The sequence below is a fragment of the Globicephala melas genome, chromosome 5, assembly GCF_963455315.2.
Source record: "Globicephala melas chromosome 5, mGloMel1.2, whole genome shotgun sequence".
NCBI lineage: Eukaryota > Metazoa > Chordata > Mammalia > Artiodactyla > Delphinidae > Globicephala > Globicephala melas.
Window position 1 is genome coordinate 38,322,517 of NC_083318.1, and position 18,558 is coordinate 38,341,074.

The window sequence follows — 18,558 nt, forward strand, 5'->3', positions numbered from 1 at the left end:
CAGAAGTCTGCCCTCTCTACCCAGAGGAGTAGGAAAGGGGCATGCTAGTAGGATATATATATATATTATATATATATATATATATATATATATATATATATAACTGAATCACTCTGCTCTACACCTGAAACTAACATGATATTGTAAATCAACTATACTTCAATTAAAAAAAATATGAGGATTTGAGAATACCCATATTCAATCTGAAGTACCCTCAGTTAAATGAGAGATTTGAAGAAAATTGAGATATGAGGCAATCCTGAAAATACGAATAAAAAATATAAATATTAAAAAAAGACTGTGGTACTGGGAGAAGGACAGACACATAGATTAATGGAACACTACAGACAGAGAACCCAAAAATAAGTCCATGAAAATATGCCCAACTGATTTTTGACAAAGGTGCAAAAGAGAATCCATGGAGGAAAGATAGCCTTTTCAACAAACGATACTGGGATAATTGAACATCCAGAGGCAATTAAAAAAAATTAAACTTAACCTAACCTAAGGCTCACACTTTATGTAAATATTAACTCATAGGCTTAATCATAGGCTTAAATATAAAATTTCATAGGTTTAAATGTAAAATATAAAACTATAAAACTTTTAGGAAAAAATAGGCCAAAGTCTTTGAATCAGGGACTAGGCAAAGAGTTCTTAGACTTGACACCAAAAGCATAATTCGTAACAGGAAAATGGATAAATTGAACTTCATAAAAATGAAAAACTTCTGCTCTGTGAAAGATTCTGTTAAGAGGATGAAAGACAAACTATAGAGTGGGAGGAAACATTTGCAAACCGCATATCTGACAAAGAACTAATATCTAGAGTATTTAAAGAACTTGCAAAACTCAATGGAAAAAATTCAGTTAGAAAATGGACTAAAGTCATGAACAGACATTTCACAGAAGAGGATACACAGATGGCAGGTAAGCACATGAAAAGATGTTCAACACCATTAGCTATTAGAAAAATGCAAATTAAAACCTCAATGAGATATCACTACCTACCTATTAGAATGACTAAAATAAAATACATGACTGTAGAGAGTCCCTGTATCATTTTACATTTCAGTGATGTATGAGTGATCTAGTTTCTCCACATCCTGGACCACCCATACTTTGCTAGTGGGAATGCAAAATGGTACAGGTACTCTGGAAAATTGTTGTACTGTTTCTTGAAACACTAATGTCTAACAATTGTGCTCATGGGCATTTATCCCAGAAAAATGAAAATGTATGTTCACACAAAAATGTGTACACAAATACAGGTTATTATTTGTAATAATCAAAAAACCTGGAAACAACACAAGTGCCCTTCAATCGGTGAATGGTTAAACAATCTGGTACATCCATAACATCAAACACTACTCAGTAATAAAAAGAAATAAAGCGTGGATATATGCAACAACTTGGATGAGTCCTCAGAGAATTATGTTGAGTGAAAAAAGACAATTCTAAAAGGTTACTTATTGTATGATTCCATTTATTTACCATTCTTAAAATGAGAACATGATAGAAGTGGAGAACAGATAAGTAGTTGCCAAGGGTTGAGGAGGAAGCAGGGTTTGAGAAGAATGGGGATGTAGCCATTAAAGGGCAACAAGAGGGATATTTGTGATGGAAATTTCTGTATCTTGACTGTATCAATGTCCATATCTGAATTGTGATGCTATACTATATTTTCACAAGATATTACCATTGCGGGGTGGGAACTGAGTGAAGGGCACACTGATGCTCTTTGTTTATTTCTTTTACAACTGCATGAGATTCTACAATAATCTCACATTTTAAAAGTTTGATTAACAAATAAAAAGAACACATTGACATATTCCTCTCACCAGGAATATAGGCTACTTCTGGATTGTGTTTTGGGGAAAGAGGTTGAAAGAAGTGTAGAGAGAATATGTTATGTGCTTGTAAAGGTCTACTCCCTAGAGGGAAAGGCAAAGATAGGTTGGCACATTTATTCATTCATTCATTTGTTCTTGCAGTCAATTTGTCCACTCATTTATATGCTCATACATTCATTCATTTATAAACATTTTTATTCACTTGTTCATCTTATCTTTCACTCAAACAGTAATTACTGAGACCAACTGTATATGAAGTATGGTACTAAGCACTAGGGGAATGGGGCAATGAGCCTGACATGGCATCTGAATTTAGGGAGCTCACAGTAATTCAGTTATACATTCCATCAGCCAAGTTCACTACCAAATCAACCAACCAACCAACCAACCAACCAAACAACCAAGTAACCAAACAACCAAACAACCATTCAACCAATGTTGATAAATGCCTAATTATATCCCAAGGGCTTGCCATTTTGCTTGGCATAAAAATATGACTATATATGTCATTAATTTATAACTGCTTATTGACTGCATAAAAAGCATGCTTTCAGAGCTGACTGCCAAATGATTAACCTTCTGACAACCTAGGAAATAAGGTAGATAGAAAGTGAGAAAGGAGAGTAATTCACCAATTCTTTGCAGAGGGATGAGTAAAATCATCCATTCATCAGGATAGAATATGATTATCCCCAGTATAAAATCCAAGCTCCTAAACAGGAATCACCGGGATCCCAATACGTGGCCCTAACCTCCCTTTCCTACCTCATCTTCAGCTAGTTCAGCTGGGCTCCTTGTGTTTTTCATTCTCTCTGCATGTGCTTTCTGCAAAGGAGTGTTCTTTTCCCACTTGTAAACCCAAAGTCCCACTGTTCTGTAGCTTTTGACGGCTTTCCGGTTACTGCACAGAGGGAGAGTGAATGGCTATGCCTATCTGGTCCCACAGCACTTAAGTATAGGTGTTGTTAAGGTTCTAATCATGTGCTAGGAGAACACATGAGGCTCAGGGATCAAACGGATGGAGTTGATAGAGATTGAATTTTACTTTTCCCACTTACTGATTGTTTTAACTCAGGAAAGCTTGTAAACCTCTCAGAATCTCTATCTCCTTATGGCTTTATGGATGCAAATGCGATCATGTCTCAGAACGGATATGAGGTTAAGACAAATAACACATGGAAAATATTCAGAAAACTGCCCAGAATGTGTGTAGGACTAGGAAATGCTAGTTCTTATTATAGTAAGAGAAATCTTTTTTTGCATTTCTGTCCACTTCCTTTTTCTCTCCAAGCAGGGACTATTTCTTATTCATTTTAGTATTTTGATTCTTGCACAGTAATAATAATGTTACAAAAAATAATTGTGCATGCCATTCAGTATATTATTTACTGGTACAGAGTAGATAATGTTTATTGAAACAGCTTGTTTGGAAATCACTAAATTGTAAGACTTCTTGTGTCTCTTCCAGTTATATCACATTTATCTATGTCAGCTGAAATTCTATTGCTCTCTGGAGGGGTCCGAGGATACCCCAGTGGCCAGAGAGGCTTTGGTTATTTTTGAGTGTGGATGGATACATGAGTTTGCCCAGAAATTATAGCATAGGATATTTTGTGAGATATTTCAAACATGAATACAAGGTATTGAGGGATACTCTCAGGATAATTTAAATTACTTATTATGAGGAAGGAAACTGTATAAAGGTTTATATATATGAATTTATCATGTAAGTTATGTAGCTATCTCTTTCTTGCTTACTCCTCTCCAGCCACACTGGCCTCCTTGCTTCTCCCTAAACATGCCAATCATGGTCCCATCTTTAATCTTTATACCTGCTATTCCATCTGCCCAGAATCTTCTGCCACATATCTGCATGGATAACTTCCTCACCTCATCCTTCAAGTCTTTGCTTTGATGTCACCCTTGGGAGAGACCCAGGCTGCCACCCTATTTAATTCTACAATATGTACTCTCCATCCTCAGAATTCCATTCTTTCTCTTTCTTCTCTACCTTTCTTTCTTCTTATAGCTCAAATCACCTTCTGGAATACTATATGCCTCACTTGGTTATTATATTTGTAGTTTCTTTTCTATCTCCCCTATTAGAACATAAACCTCACTAGAACAGGGAACTTTGTTTTGTTCTCTGTTGTATACTAAGTGTTTAGAAAGGTACCTGGCACACAGTAGGTGCTAATATTGGGTGAATAAAAGAATAAATCAGATGGGGTTTTGCAGAGGAAATAGCCCCAATGAGGAAAAGATGGGTTTGCTTGGAGACCCTCCCAGGAAGAAGCAGTTGCAGCCCAAGGCTCCAGTTACCCATTCTTTCTCCCCCAGGCTCCCAGTCCCTGGGGGGGAAGGGAGCTTCCCCTTTTCCTGGTGACTCATCTGACCTCATGCCCAGAACCCATGATATCCCTCAGAATAGCCTTAATAATGGGGATAAAAGAAAGGCCATTCAAATGCAATGTTTGAAAATGAAGAATTCTAAGACCCAAGAGGATGTTAGTGGGAGAACTGATGTGTATTACTTCTGAGGCCAGGGTTTGCTGGGTCCTGGGGAAGAGGATGGAGATGAAGACACATGTGAAAACAGGACACCTGCAGAGAAAGGGGTTCAGGGGAGAGGGCTGTGGGTCGGATTTGAAGGAGAGGTTGAGGAGGGGGTGACAGCACAAGAGGATGTATCTTTGACTTTCCATCTTTTGAGCTCAGAACCTATTTCCCTTGTGAAGTAGAAGAGCCAAAGCAACTAGACAAGGGGCATCATTCTCCTCCAGGTTCTCGTAACACCCTGGATATGGCAAAGGGATCCTTTTGGTAAGGAACTACTTAAGCCAGAGATGACTAACTGTAGCCCAGGGGGTGAGACGTTCTTTAAAAATAGTTTAATTGCACCTAGTCACTTTACACAGGCACACAATCTCCACTTTGCCAGAATATCCACTTTCTGTGACTTTATACCAAATGAGGGAGTCACACTTTTACGTCGACATTTGGTAATGTGCACTGACTTGCCTGGAACCTAAGCTTCACTTGGTGCTGTATGAATTCGAGGTAAAGATGGGTAGATGTCTGAAATGAGAGGAGGAAGAAAGTGTCTCCCCTCCCTAGTCTCTGACTTGGCAGCACCTTCAAAGACAACTGTACCTGCTTCTTGGTGTTGAGAAATAACTACACCTTAGATGGGTCTCAGCTGTAGAAAGAGAAAACTCTACCCTCACCTCCCCCACTACCTCCACTCCCCAACCAAAGAGATACTCTGCAACATGTAGGAACTAAAGTTAAGAAGGAAGGGGTCTACCAGTTGGGGTATTATGAATATATTAGGGTGTGTCTTAGTTTCCTAGGGTTGTCATAACAAAGTGTCATGAACTGAGTGGCCTAGGACAATAGAAATTTATTCTCTCACAGTTCTGGGACCAGATGTCTGAAATCAAAGTGTTGGCAAGGTTGGTTCCTTCTGAGGGGCAAAAGAGAAGGCCTCTCTCCTAGCTTCTGGCAGTAGCAGGCAATCACTGGCTTCTGCTTTATCATCCCATGTGTATTCATTCTACTCCAATAGGACTTCATCCTAACTAACTGCATCTAAGACAACCACATTTCAAAATAAGGTGATATTCTAAGATACTGGCAGTTAGAAATTCAACATGTGAATGGAGGGGGGAGGGGACAGTGCCACCCATATGTGGGGTAAGTAAGATTTCTATTGTAAAATCATTAAAGATTAAAAACCAACAGCTCCTTTAACCTTATTTTATACAAGAGAAAGTTAAAGCCCAGAGATGTATGAGAGTGACATGGAGTAGAAAGGACTTGCTCATTTCAGAATTTTAGCCCCACTTCTTATCAACCACATGACCTAGAATCACCTATTAAGACTTTCATCCTCCACTTGCGTATGACAATGCCTGCTTGGCATTACCAGGCATGGGGAGTAAAGGTCAAATGGGACCATTGCCATGAAGATGCTTTATCAACTCTAATAGACATAGAAGCATAAAGGGTAATTTCTTTAAGGTCACAAGCAATAGGTATCTATCAGCAGCATATCAAGTCTGAAGTTCTTCCCTTAGACACAGCACGGTCCTGGCCACCCCTGTCTGTGAGACCCAAGGCAGAAGTCTGAGGCTCTCATGAACACGAATGAGAAATATGTCACAGAGATTGACACTCATCCCATAAAAAATTTGGAATTTGACTGGGCTGAGAGATCCAGCCCAGCCCTGTGAAGAGCTCATAAATACCAGGTACCTTTCCTCTTTGGTAAAATTCTCAACATGATTGCTCATTTGCCAGCTTAAGGCTGTGAGGCCCAGTGAGAGTAAATAAGCACACTTTAAGGGTGAGGTGAATAATGAAGGTCAGTTTGAGAGTCATGGAAAATTCTGTGGTGGAACGCAAAGCCACTGAAAGATCATTTTGTAGGAAACAGTCAGACCAGGGTTTTCACCAAAACTATTCACTCACTAGCTCTGTTAATGGCAGGGACAGAGGGGGTCAGTTTCAGTAACTTCCTGATTCATAGCTCCTCTTCTGCTAAATGAGCATAAAGCTATTTAGGCACAGTTGGTAGGACATAGCCTGGCTCAGCCATTCCCGAGTGATTGGGCAGTACTCATGAAAATAAAGCACGTATGCAGCCTATGAGCCAGCAATGCCATTCCTGGAGATAGACATAGGGAAAGTCACACCCATGTGTGAGGGGACAGGCACAAGTATGATATCGACTGCAGTGCTGTTTGTGGGCTCAAGAAGTGGAGACGGCCAAGTTTTCCATTGTGAGAGGAATAAATGGGTCAAATACTGAGGATGCAAATAACAGGGCACTAGGCAGCAGCTAGAAGAAATGAACTTGCACAGTGGTTCGCAAACTGTGGTACCAGGACCAGAAGCATAAGCATCACCTGGGAATTTACTAGAAATGCAAATGAATGGCCCCACCCCAATTCTAACGAGTCAGAAAATCTGAGTCTGGCCTCTCTAATGGCTTTAACAAGTAGAGGTTCACAGAGATATTAAAACAGTCTTAGGTTAAAAAGTAAGAAAGAGAGGAGGTTTACTGTTCAATGGATTATTTAAATTAAAAGCATGCACATGCACAAAATTATATGATGATAAAGACCCCCATTCTAATGCGTTTCTTCCATATGAGAAGTTAAGTGTGAGAAGGAATGAGGGGTAAAAAGAAGGAAAGAAAGAAGCTTTGAGCCTTGTCTAAGCAAATGCTGATATGGTACAATGATCTGGGAAGTGGTTTTTACTCAAATTTCTGTACCTGGTATTCTATATAAACAAATAGAAAGATGGGAAAGATAACTAACAATAAGCACAGCACTGCTCAAATCCTTCCCTTGTGTTTTGTTGGACATGGTTCTCAGTCCTTAGTGTGAACCACCTCGCTGGATTTTCCCAGTAACCCAATGACACATCATAAAATGTCTGTTTAAGTAATGAGGAGAACAATCAAGAAGGCTTGGGAAACTTGTTCCAGGTCACACTGTCAAATCCTTGCCAGCTTCAAGATTAGCTCAGTGATTCTCAACAGATCTTGCTCCCTAGGGGATATTTGACAATGTCTGGAGACATGTTTTGTTGTCACAACTGGGGTAGGGCTTCTGACATTTAGTAAGTTGGGATGAAGGATGCTGTTCAACATCCTAAAATGCACAGGACAGCCCCACACAATGGAGAGTTATCCAGCCCTGGATGTCAGTGGTGATGAAATTGAGACATCCTGATACATCTCCTACACAGAACCTCTTTCTTGTGTCCTTCAAACCAGGTTTATTTGGCAAATTGTGTTTAGAAGAATGCCTGCATGCCCTGGGTTTTGAATTAGGTCTTGTGTTGAGGAGAAGAAGCATAAATGAAGCTATATTTTATCTTTGTGTATATGTGATATAAATGCATTTGTATAGTAGATGCAATATCCATATTACATATTGTGATTTTTGTTAGCTTCCTGAAGGTACATAATCACGGTTAGTATCTCCTACTCAAATCTTTGGGTCATTGCTAAGTGAGAATATTTAATACGTCTTCTGAATTTGTCTCTTTGTATCCTGTTTGGCCCTTTGTAACTTGGAATACAGGTGTCTCTGTAGCTTTTAGATAATCTAAGCTCTTTGAGGTCACATCTGAATTATATTTTCCTGGTTTGTACTCCATGTTCATTAAACCTTGAACTATAAGAACAATGCTAAAATTTTTGAAAAAAGGTAATTTATATACAATTACCTGCCCCATCTGCCCCTTTTCCCCCATGATATTTACTTGACTGTGTTTCATTCAACGTTTAATGTATAGTTCTTGCAAGTAAGAAAGATTAGATAAATATGTGTGAAAGAGGCAGACTGGAAATTTACCAGATAGTTTTTACATGCAGCCCCAAGCTAATATTTTCACTGCCATTTGCTTTTGAAAAAGGAATGAATTTGAAATATAGACAGTTATTAATATGACTCAAACCTCTAAGTTTATCCAAGTAAAACACAGGATGCTGATCAACACAACATGACATGCGGAGCAGAAACCAACAGGTGTGGCCAGCGGGTGTACTGACAGTGGCTGTGTGACCCTAATCATGTTACCTCACCATGAGTATTTCTGGGCACCCAACTCTGAAGTGAGAGGTGTGCATACCCACCATCTATGGTCATTCTTGCTCTAACAGGAGCTCACCAAAGCAGCACTGAACTCACATTCCTTCTGCACCAATGTGCCCTGCAGTTTTTTTCACTAAATGATACCACCATCCCCTTAGGTATTCTACCCAGAAATCTGAGAGTCATTTAAGACTCCTCTGTTTTTCTCACTCTCAGTATCAATCTATTAATAAGTCTCATGATGATGTCATCTCCAAAATGTATCTCAAACTCTGCCTCTGATCTCCTTGCTCCTCATTAAATTCATCCTCTGTTAGTTCCTGTTAGATGAGTATAATGGCCTTGAACAGAAGTGATGCATTATTTAATTTATAGTCTTATTGAAGTATAGTTGATGTACAATATTATATAAGTTACAGGTGTACAGTATAGTGATTCACAGTTTTTAAAGATTATACTCCATTTATAGTTGTTATAAAACATTGGCTATATTCCCTGTATTGTAAAATATATACTTGCAGCTTATTTTATAACTAAGTGTTTGTACCCCTTCATTCCCTACCCCTAACTTGCCCCATCCCCCTTTCCCTAAACCCACTGGTAATGACTTGTTTGTTCTCTATATCTGTGAGTCTGTTTCTTTTTGTTATATTCACTAGTTTGTTGTCTTTTTCAGATTCCACATGTAAGTGATATCACACAGTATTTGTCTTTCTCTGTTTGACTTATCTCACTTAGCGTAATGCCCTCCAAATCTATTCATGTTGTTGCAAGTGGCAAATTTTCATTCTTTTTTATGGCTGAGTAGTATTCCATTGTATATATACCACATTGAAGTGATGCAGTTTTAATCTTGCCTTTGAATACAGGTCTGACTGTTTCCGACCTTTCCTTTTCCCCTTTTCCAAAGGGGACTTTCAGCCACAGATGACATATTTTCTGTTCTCCAGGTTGAGAAACGGGACCACTACTGAAATCAATGTTTCCCAGTCTTCCAGCACCTTAACATCTGAGGGAAAACAATAACAACAAAAAAACTCCACATCTTATATGCCTCCTGAATTGGAAGTCTAAAACTACCAAGGAGACTTTCCTAAATTCCTAGTCTCACTTGATTATGATCACCTCTAGTCCTCAACTCCTGTATATGTTAAATCGTTTCAGTTTATGAATTATCTTGCCATCGCACACCCATTGGATTGTGGCATCAGTTCAAGAACGGAATGCGGTCCTTCTTTTAATTTACATTCATGTGCATACACGCAACATCTGTGTGTATAGTAGACTTCACTGTCTAACTATACTTAGTTAGAGAGGAAGACTAGAGTTATCTACATTATGTCAATAAAACTTCAAATAAAATACCAGACATCCTTCTTCTTAAATAGTCTCTGGCCATCCAGCCATAGGGGCTTCTCACTGGATAGTTCACAGCTCCAAGTCCTCTGGCCTCATGCTATCAGGCTACACATTCCTCTCCTCTCAGGCAGGGGCTTTAACCACATCCTTTGTGCCTTAACTCCTGCTAACACCCAGTCCTAGGCATTCTTTTTAACCTCAAATAGCTTATCGTTGTTATTTCAAAGGAAGATAGTTTCTTCCTAAAAGAAACTCTCATTCATGTGTTAAGATAATAAATTATGATTCTCTTTTAAAAGGGGCTGAAGATTTCAACTCAAGTTAAAGTTTTCTAATAATTTGAGTTTGATATTCACCTTACAGTTTTTTTTTATTGAGAACTTATGAGTGGGACATCATTTTGTTGCCAGGGGTGTCATGATGATGTGCAAAACCCAACAAGACTTCTGCCCTCAGTGTAGATTCTACATATTTGTAGGGACATTTACCGTTCATGTGTAATTACAAAAAGAAGGCTTTGCGAGAGAGGTATTCAGTCCTATGAGATAACACCACATACAGATCTGACCTAGACTGGAGATCTGAAAAGGCATCCATGGGAAGTGAGGACGGAGGTGATTTTGAAGCAGTGGTGTGTTGCTAAAGGTTTAACAACTGGGTCTCTGGGGGAGTGGGAGGGTAAAAAGCCCTGTTGTGTGTCATTTGCCAGGTTCCATGGTATAAATCATCTCTCTATGTCTGTTTTCAGGCTCGTAATGGGGTGTGTCTAAATATGGTTTTGGAAAGGAAAGTACAGAAATTGCCATCGTATAGCATTTCGACCACACAAAAATGACCTTAAGAGCATAGATACTGTGTGATATCACTTATCTATGAAATCTAAGAAAAGCTGAATTCATAGAAACAGAGAGTTGAATGGTAGTTGCCAGGGTCTGCAAGGTGGAGGAAAGGGTGGTAAAATAATCAGGAAATGATGAATTTTTAGTATTTATTACTTTTATTTTAATATAGTTTATTCATGAGTTTATATAATTTCATTTTTTAATAACAGCTCTGTTTAACAACCAGCATGAACCACTCCTGGAAGTTTAATAGTCAACCCTTGGGAGTCCATATAAGCTATATCCAGCACAGGACTGAAGTTTGAGTGAATTTAAATAAGCACGGGAAGTAAACAGGGGTAGCAGCATGTACAACGGCCCTGTGATAAGAGGGAGCTTGGGAAGGTTGCTAAGGTTTTTTGTTCTTCATCCTAATAGCAAGTATAGCTCCTCCAGTTTTACAGGCTGTACTTGGGAAATGCCTGCTGTGGGAGAGTTGTGTGTGTGTGTGGGGGTTCCCATTGTCACTGAATGGTTTTGGTTGAATTTAGCTAAACACAGAAAGGGATTCAAGCTCTGAATGGGGACGAGGTGCCCTGCAAACCCCTTTCAATTCTGAAACACCATAGCAGTTGAAGAAAAGACTGAAGTTTTTGAGGACAGATGGAAGAGGTGAGAACTGATGCATCAAGAACCTGGAAATGGTGTCTTGCACATTACAAGTAGATATACAAATATGCCAGCAACTTGAGGCAAAAAAAAAAAAAAAGCCTTATCTTTCAAATAAATAGCCACAGGAAGTAAAGAGAGTCAGGTGTTTTTTCTCTCTCTCCCTCCTTCTCCATGGGCTCCTATTTTTGAAACCTCACTTCCTCAAAGTGTCAGACAATTATATCTGCTCATACATTTTTGCCAACATGATTGTAAAAAGGATAATGTGAATTATTTATGCCATTCCCTCTTGAAGGGAGTGAGTGGGACAGTAAACCCTGCAACATTTCCTTTTAGGAAATTCCTTGTGCAAGAGATTTCAGAGAGCACAACCAAAGATTAAGAAAAACTTCTGAAAAGCCTCAAATAGAAGAAAAAACAATCTGCCAGAGGTGCCCCTTCTATTTATGGCTGTGGCTATCGCATTGTCTTCTATGACCCCCTCTGCCCTCCAGGTTTTAACCACAGCCTTTCTCGGGGTGACTCTGAAGCATGTGATGTGCTCTCCCCCATGGCAGAAGCCCTGAAGTTAGCACATCTCCGTGTCTGCCTCTGGACCCTGTGCCACAACCCACTTCCTGGACACCATCCCCTTCAGGTCACTGCCACTGGACACTCCAGACAATAGCCCACCTTCACTGTCCACTTGGAGTTTACTTCCTCATTGGTCTTGCCTGTGGGCAGCCTTAAGAGAGATGGCTTTGAAGACAGTCAGATTTTTGCTTCATTATGTATTAATTACATGACACTGGGAGCTAGAGAAGCTAGGGAACTTCTCTGAGCTTCAGTTTTCTTATCTATAAAATGGGTACTAGAATATTCATTTCCCCCCCCAAGTTAGGAATAGAGGAAATGAGTATATCAAAATTCCTAACACCATCAATGAATAATAACATGTTACCTTCTATGATTATTATTTTTATCTGCACTTGCCCTGCATCTGTGTGTTTTTCACAGACGCATTAACGTACTCATCCATCTAAGTGTCTGCTATGTGTCAGGCACCATGCTGTCCACTTTCGCTTGCTGGCCCCGTAATTTATAGGAACTATTTACCTGATACTTCTTTTATTTTGTCCAGAGGTACTTTCATCACTTTTCAGAGAATATTAGCCTGTGTTACTGCCAATCTAACAGATCTATCAGACAATGAATGGTGGTGCCCCTTGGACCCAGAGAGTTGACTTTCTTGCATAACCGCCACACATTGGTGCCATTCTCCTAGAGAGTCAATTCTGGATGCATGTTGCCCATGCTTACTTCCTTAAAGTGTATTTTTAACGTTAGTCTATGGCTTTTACTACTATGTCATATGACAAACATACTCTTTTCATTTTTTTTTAAGGAGTGCTAATAAGAGGAGACAGACTACTACTCAACAAGCATCTACAGTGTGCCTGCACTACAGTGGGGTTTTATAGGCATTAACTCATTTTCTCCTGACAACAGCCATTTGCAGAGACATCTTTCACTTGGTTTTGTAACTGAGTTAGCAAAAGGCGAGAGCAATTAACGAACTTGTCCCCAATTCCGGGATTTGCCAAGCCTGAACCTGGGCTGCCTGACACCAGAGCCTGACCATTTTGCTGCCTGCAATGCTATCAATCTACAAACAATCTTACAGCTCTACCATTCTGGCTTTGAACCAAGACTTATCACCTCTCAGGCATGATAGCAGAAGCAAAAGCGTTGCACTGTCAGGTGAGGGAATCCTGATATCCCTCAGCTCAATTTTTCCCTCCTCTTTATTCAGGTTTTCTACTATGCAGGTCAGATTGTTGACAATTTTTTCCATAGTTGAGGGAAGATTAACAACAAAAAAAAAGCTTAATGGACTCACTGTTGAAGACACAGAAATTTAGCAAGAAACACGGCTAAACATCTTTCAACTGCATTCACTATGCATCTTCTAGATTATGGCTAAGTCCCAGCTGCTATAACAAACAGAAGCATCGGATTTTCTTCACTGTCAAAATGTTTTGTGTCAGTGCTTGTTTGAAAATCTCTTTCCTTTCTGGATTCCCTGTAAGTATCTTGGTCTGTAAATGTATTGATCTATTTGATGGGTGCAGTGGTCAAGGAGAACCAAATCAGGTTGAAGTGCCTAGTAACTACTCACAAGGACACAAAGTTGCTTGCAGGAGCCTGGAGTCTGCTGGCTTTGGGACAAAGTAGGTAAGAGAGCAGAGGAGGGGCCACAAGCCTGACTCACACCTGCTGTTGACATCAAACAGTTGCATGACCCCGTGGTGCTCTTTCCTTATGTTCACAAAGCCTAAGCTTAGGGAACTTGTCTCCCCCCCACCCCAGACCAGGAATCTTCCTTCCTAGGGTAAAGGTAACGAATACGCCATTTCTTTTCTTTCTTTATTTGCCAGCATTCTATATAAGATCGGGATGCTGATCTTTTGTTATGTACATTGTAAATATCATCTCCCAGGATTAGGCTTGCCTTCTAGCTGTTCTCATGGAATCTTTTGATGATCAGAGGTTCATCTTTCATTTCATATTGATTGGTAGTGGTTGCTTGGAGCATCACTTTACAAAAAGTTTTGAGACCATGGGCAGCTCAGTAGGAAAGGGCACCATGATCTATTAAGAATGTCTGACAACCATGAGGGCCCCCAGTACTGTCACTTTATACCCTGGAATAAGCTAGCTAAATAGTCAAATGGATTTCAATTCACGTTTCTATCAGTGTACCCACTGGATGGAACTCTGGGGACTGGTGAATGGAAAGATAAAAATTCATGAAAGGAGCAGGGATAGTATAGACTATCGTAGATTGTAGAAACACACGTTCTCTCTCAAGAAGACAGGCAGATTTTGCCTTCTTTGAGGAAGTGACATGAGCTCTAGCTCTGAAGCGTGAATAGAAGTTTACCAAGTAGGAAAGAGAATATCCCAAGACTTGTAAATGGAGCATGGGATGAATAGAATGATGAGTTCAGGGAAGAAGTCCAGGCAGTTTGGTGGTCCTGTGTCATGACAGGTGTAGCAGATGATGGTAAGAGATGAGGCTGGGTAGGTTTCTGGAGTTCACATTGTCATCACAGACACACTCTGTATGTTAAGAAGTTGAGATTTTATTCTGCAGGTTGTGAGGTGTCAGTTCCTGGTGCTGTATTTTAGTTAGCATCAGGGTCAAAATGTGTAAGATAATAAAATAAGGCTTGAGTGAAAGACAGAATAACAGAAACATAAAACCAGGAAATGCTTACAAATTGGCAGTTGGTTAAGACACTAGCACCAGTTAGGTCTTACACCAAGGAGACGGGCTCAAGCCTCATGTTTTGTTTCAGCAGAAGCTTCTACCTGAAGATATAAAGGAAGCCATGGAAGAGAAAGTTTGGGGCTTAGTCTTTGAAAAATTGGAGATAATGAGAGTAAAGAGTAATTAGTGAGGTCTTGGACCCAGGGGTTGGGGTAGAAATCTAGTTATCAATTTTGGAGTGCTGAGAAGGAGAAAGAGACTAGGGCTTGGGACTGGTACTGGGTCGTCCTGTGGGCAGTTGGCCTTGTAAGTGACAAGGAAAGCTCTATTTTCAGAACCAAGGCAGAAGGCTACCAGAGCAAAGCTGACCTGACACTCAGGACTTTCAGCTAATGTGTTGCCTGCAGCTTTGGCAGAGCAGAGGGCTCAGGCTGTACCACTTCAGAGGTCTGGGTTTAAAGCCCCCCTGGGCCCTATGTGTCTACAGGATCTTGAACAAAGCAGGCTCCTCCATGAGATGTTGAGCCTTGACGTGTCAAATGAGGTTAGTGCAGTGGTGAGCAAAGACGGAGGGCCAGTCCTCAGTTTCACAGTGGGGACTCAGGCTTGGCTTGTCAGTTCTGCCTGCTTCCTGCCCTCCTCTCCATAGCCAGCACTTCTAAAGCTGAATCAGGAAGGAGGGTCTTAGGCAGTTCCAGATCCACTCCTAGACTCACCAATCTTGTGAGCTGGGCTCTGAGCTCCAGTTTTGATTAACCTACCATCTGTCCCACACCCCCTGCCCATGCCTCAGTTCTCACCAGAAAGGGCTCAGGTACCACCTAGCTGAGTGACCTTGGTCAAGTGTACGAATTCTCTGAGCAAAGAGAATAACTTCACCTTCATGGAGTTGATATGAAGTTTTCTTACGTGTATTGGTGAAATGCACATGCTACACATTAAATATCTTTGCTAAAGTGTTCCACAAATGCGATGGTTGCTATGAGGGCTATGGCGGTGAACACGGTGCATGAAGGCTTCTTGTGCTCTATGAGTTATACCTTGATAGTCTTACCAGCCCACTTGCTCCAGAGAGAGAAGAGCAGGTGTGTGGGCTTGAGAAGCAGCAAGGCACACATAATGAACAGCATGAGGCAGAACAGAAGAAACCCAGCTAGAGAAAGAGACAGCCAAATGAAGTAGATTTTAATTTAAATACTCAATGGCTTCTTTGTGGCTTCAGGAGAAAGGTAATTATATGATTATTATGTGAAAAAAGTATGCAAATGAAGAGTGTGCACGAAAAGGAACGATTAAAGAGACCTTGGACAAGCCCAGTAACCCACAGGATTAATACCATTTCATGACACGTAAGAACTTCCATGTTTTGCGTAGGGGGGATAGAAAGTTTCCTTTCTCCCTTCTCCAGGACTGTGTTTCTTTCTCTTTCTCTTTGTCTCTTTATACTGAATTTTTATTGTAATTTTCTGTTTATCTGTCTTGACCACCAGACAATGAACTTTTTGGAGGTGAGGACTGTGTGTACATTTTACCTTTATTACACGGTACATGATAGACCATGTGAATCTTTGCGTTTGTGAAAAGAATAAAAGTTGACTGTAGTGAAACCTCTTCCACATAGGATTTGTAAACAGTTCTCAAAGGACACACATGAAAATGTAGTTTCCTGTCAAAGGGATAAACAGAAAAGAGTCAAACAAACTGAGATTATGTGTAGCAGCAAGGAGAATTATGCAATGCCACACCAACAGTATTGGTTGGATGAATAAGGAAGCCTTCTAACCAACAATACATGAGCAGAAGTATAGAAGCAGGAGCAAAAGAGATCCCTCAAGGAATAATGGAGACTGCCAGAGAGACAAGACTGCCCAAGGCTAAGTTATTGAACCACTATTTTTAAAACAGCCTTTGAAAAGAAGCTTGAATGAAAGAAAAAGTATTTGTGCAATTAGAATGCATTTTTCTTTTGTGTTCTTATCTGCTTCTTTCACAAGCTATTTTTGGTAAGTTTGCATTAACTTTCTAACAAAATGCCAATTAAAGCAACTTTTAATAGGCTGTGTTTAAAAGACTGAATCCAAAGAGGAAAGCATGTTTTATCTGCACATCAGTGTAGAAACCAAATTCTTAATCCTACTTGGATAATAACGGAAATTCTCAGTTGCTTCCACCTGGGACAGCAACATATAAAACGGAAAAGCAGACTCTCCAAGTGGTGATAAAGAATGGGGAAAGATGTGGGGGTGGAGGGTGATAAGTTAGGAGTTAGGGATTAACATTTACACAGTACTATATATAAAATAGATAATCAACATGGGCGTGCTGTATAGCACAGGGACCTCTCTACTCAATATTCTGTAATAACCTAAATGAGAAAGAATCTGAAAATGAATAGATACATGTATAACTGAATCACTTTGCTGTACACCTGAAAATAATACAACATTGTAAATCAACCATACTCCAATATAAAATTAAAAATATATTTTAAAGGTTAAAAAAAATGCATACATCTAGTGCTGGGCTGCCTTTCTTTGTTTCCTTTTATCTCTCCTTTTTTTCCTATCAGTTCCTCTCTTAAGAGTACCTTGTTTTCCAGATAGTGTCAAATGACATCCCAGTATTCAATATTTATAATCTAAACTGACAATACACTCAAGTCTATGTTGACAGTCTGTTTTACATGTCATCAGCTTTCACCTATTTCTGGGAATATGAATTAAGCCATGCTGCAGTATTTATATTTGAATTGCAGGTGCTCTGGGCAGAGTTCCAGTTACACTCATGACTTGTTGAAAAACAACTTTAAAGTGAAACCAAACATTTAACTTGGTCCTACATGTACCTTTCTAGATTCACCAGATTCCGACTTCTCTTTTATATCTCCTTATTTTGGTACATCCTATACTCTGCATACTGTTCCTCCTCCCTTTCCTGATTGTTTAATTTCTTTCCATTCACTGAACCTCCTTCAAGCATCACCCTCTCTGAGTCCCCACAGACCTGTGCTAACTTTGTTTGTAGCATTTATCCCACTGAATTGTCACTATAGTCACTTGTCAGACTCTCCCCATGTAGGCTGTAAACTGAGGTCAGGTCTTTACTATATTGATTACAGTATCCCTTCTAATAGAGGAACTGATTGATGCCTTAAGTATCCAGTGTATGCCTGTAAACTAAAGAAAAATTAAAATAAGAGTGGAGAGATGGATGGATAGACACCTACATACATAGTTTATAGATAGACATGGGTGATAAATGAGGGAGGGATATGGATAAGACAATGATAGAGGGATAGACAGGCAGATGGATACAAAGGTAGATAACGGAAACGGAGCTAAGGGGAGGAATGATGCAAGGATGAAGGTCAATGTTGTTCTCTTATCTCATCGCTTTTTCTTTCTTCATGACCTTTCCATTCAATTCTTAGGAAACTTCTAAGGATCGTCTTATCTTATTTCGAATTAGTTGGTTCCCTTCTTTATCCCCTGCCCAAAAAGGTAGACAGTAAACCAGTTTTTGTTGCTGTTGTTGAATTTAATCAGCACTCAGTTTTGCAAAGTCACCTACAGCTGATTTGGTTTCCTTTGAACCAGTATAAAAAATGTTTTTTGCCAATTATATGCGATTAGACATGTATTAAGTGTTTATGTGATAGGAATCCATTCACTACACAAATAAGAGGGACTGCATCAGTAGGCATCACCTTTAATCACAGTAGGGAAGAAAGGGGTGGCTGTTACCTTGCCCTAAGTTCTTTTCTGCTAAGCGCAACCAAAGTGATGGATAAAAGATGTTGCCAAGAGGAAGCTCTCTGACACCCTGCTTCTGCTTATATATTGTATGATTAGTATGGAAGACTCATTATTCTCACGTCTGACTTCTATAGAGAGATCTGAGGTAGTCACATTTGATAGGAAAAATCTCCAGCCCACAATGTTGAACACAATACCCAGAGCCAGAAGGAAGTCCTGTTTCCTTTAGGAGTGA